This window comes from Heptranchias perlo, chromosome 4 (assembly GCF_035084215.1).
Source record: "Heptranchias perlo isolate sHepPer1 chromosome 4, sHepPer1.hap1, whole genome shotgun sequence".
Taxonomy (NCBI): domain Eukaryota; kingdom Metazoa; phylum Chordata; class Chondrichthyes; order Hexanchiformes; family Hexanchidae; genus Heptranchias; species Heptranchias perlo.
Genome location: NC_090328.1, coordinates 97,354,347 through 97,357,476, shown reverse-complemented (window position 1 = coordinate 97,357,476; position 3,130 = coordinate 97,354,347).

The window sequence follows — 3,130 nt, the reverse complement described above, 5'->3', positions numbered from 1 at the left end:
TGTAAGTTGGTAGAAGAGTGAGCTGGGAATAGTGTGAGCTGGGAGAAGAGTGAGCTGGGAACAGAGTGAGCTGAGAATGGAGTCTACTGAAAACTGAGTAAGCTGGGAATATAATGAGCTGAGAACAGAGCGAGCTTAGAACAGAGTGAGCTGAGAACCATATGAGCTGAGAACCATGTGAGCCGGGAACAGAGTGATCCGGGAACACAGTGAGTGCCGAACAGAGTGCGCCGGGCAGAGAGTGAGCCGAGAACAGCGTGAGCTTAGAAAAGTGTGAGCCGAGAACAGTGTGAGCTTAGAAAAGTGTGAATAGAGAAGTGAGCCGAGAACAGTGTGAGCTTAGAAAAGTGTGAACAGAGAGCTGAGTAAGCCAGTAACAGAGTGAGCTGAGAAGAGAGTATGGACTTTAAAATAGAAATTTGGTGAGAGTGGGAATTAGATGCAGAGGGAGAAGGAGGTGTTAAGTAAAAGCAAATTAGATAAGTGGCCTCCAACAACCACTACCATCTTCCTTTGTGCTAGATATGACTCCAACCACTGGTGAGTTTTCCCCGATTCCCATTGACTTCAATTTTACTAGGGCTCCTTGATGCCATACTTGGCCAAATGCTGCCTTGATGTCAAGGGCAGTCACTCTCACCTCACCTCTGGAACTCAGCTCCATTGTCCATGTTTGGATCAAAGCTATAATGAGGTCCAGAGCCGAGTGTTCCTGGCGGAACCCAAAGTGAGCATCGGTGAGCAAGTTATTGGTGAGTAAGTGCAGCTTGATAACACTGTCCCCAACATCTTCCATCACTTTGCGGATGATTGAATATTGAAATATTTCTTTAAATGCTTGCAAATACTTATTCCCTGTGATATCTTTTAATCTAATTTTCCAACCTACCTTACCCCTCAAACCTATGTATTTGGTTTTATTTAAGTTTAAGACTCTAGTTTCGGTCTTAAGTACGTCACTCTCAAACTCAATGTGAAATTCTATATTATGATCACTCTTCCCCAGATGATCCTTTACTGTGAGACTACTAATTAACCCTGTCTCATTACACAATACAAGATTGAAAACAGCTGTTCCCTGGTTGGTTCCATGACGTATTGTTCTAAGAAACTGTCTCAAATACATTCCATAAACTCGTCCTCCAGACTGCCTTTGCCAATTTGATTGGTCCAGTCTCTGAAGATTAAAGTCCCCCACGATTATTGCATTACCTTTGTTTCAAACTTCTATTATTTCTTGATTAATACTGTGTCCAACAGTATGGCTACTGTTTTCTGCTGCATGGAAAATGAAAGAGAACTGGGGATCCTGATTGACAATAAATTGAAACTATCACAACATTGCTCGGTAGCAGTGAGTAAAGCAAATCAGATGTTGGGATGTATTTAAAGGTCAACATTGAGCTGAAATAGTGAGGTAAAACTGCCACTTTATAAATCATTGATGTGACCACACTTAAAACTTTGTGTTCAGTTCTGGTCGCCACGGTACAAAAAGGATATTGCAGCTATTGAAAGGATAAAGAGAGCAACCAGAATGATTGAGGGGATGGAGTAATGGAGTAATGAGGATTGATTATGTAAATTGGACATGTACTCACTGGAAAAGAGATGATTGAGAGGTGAAACAATTGCTGTTTTTAGGATTCTAAAGGGACCAGATAATGTAGATCATGACCAGTTGCTTCATCTTGTCCAGAACAGTAGAACCAGAGGACAGGGCCTGCAATTGAATGGGGTTAAATTCAAAACTAATCTGCAGAAAAATTTGGGGTAATTTTAACCTTCCTAGCCGGGCAGGAAACCCATGGGATTGGGTGTAATGCTGGTTTTACACCCCGCCCAATATTACACTCCATTAGAGAGTGAGATTGGGCGGGATATAAAACCAGCATTGCACCCGATCCCGTCAGTTTTCCGACAGGTGGGTTAAGTTAAAATTTCCCCCATTATTTCAGTGAACGAGTGATAAATCTATGGAACAGGCTCCCTAGGGAGATGGTGAAAGCAGTTAGTATTAATTCATTCAAATGCAAATTAGACAAATTCCTTTCAGAAAGTAACATTTTGGAATACAATATATGAATAATTCGAGACATGACATAAGGTAAGTGTAACATGCTTGGGAGGAACAGGTGACTTTGGACCCATGGTTCCCAAAGCTTTTCACCAATGGGATTTTCCTCACATCCTGTCTGGGTCTGTTGCAAACTAATTGATAGAGATTGATTTCTATGACAATTCCATTATTGTTGTATCATACAGCTACCAGGATGGTAGAAGGCGAACTAAACGGACCATGGAATTTTTTCATCGAGCAATTCCTATGTTCCTAAGAACTGTTCTCTGACACAATGACATCCAAGACACCATAATTCTTATCCCTTTCCCTTCACCTCACCATTTCTTAAGTATTTGCTAAAGTAAGCCAAAGGGTTCATAGAAGGATACAGCTCAGTAGAGGGAGGAAAGCTTGAATATTATTCTAGTTTGCAGTCATTACTGAGATGAACTGGAGAGTTATGTCCTGCCTTTATGTCAAACTAATATTAAAATAATACAGTAGCCCACAGCCCTGGGGCCTTTGGATTGTGCAGTTAACATAACTGTTAGGCCACCAGGAGTAAGATTTCAGAATTGGCCTGTATCTTCTAACGAGGAAAGTCCCAGATTCAGTCCCTGCTCTCCACAGACCAAACAATTGACCTCACTCTTCTCAGGTAAGAGAAGACCAGAGTTTCTACTGCTCTCACTTTGTAATGGTGCCTACAGGAGAACAGTGTATATGTCAGCCTGGGCTGTGGTAGCACTCTCGCCTCTGAGTCAGTAGGTCATGGGTTCAATTCCCATTCCAGAGACTTAAGCACATATTCTAGGCTGACACTTCAGTGCAGTACTGAGGGTGCACTGAACTGTCGGAGATGCTGTCTTTCAGATGAGACTTTAAACCATGGCCCCATCTGCCCTCTGAGGTGTACATAAAAGATCCCACGGTACTATTCGAAGAAGAGCAGGGGACTTCTCTCAGTATCCTAGCCAACATTTATCCCTCAACCAACATCACTTAAAAAATAGATCATCTGGTCACTTATCTCATTGCTGTGTGTGGGACCTTGCAGTGCACAAATTG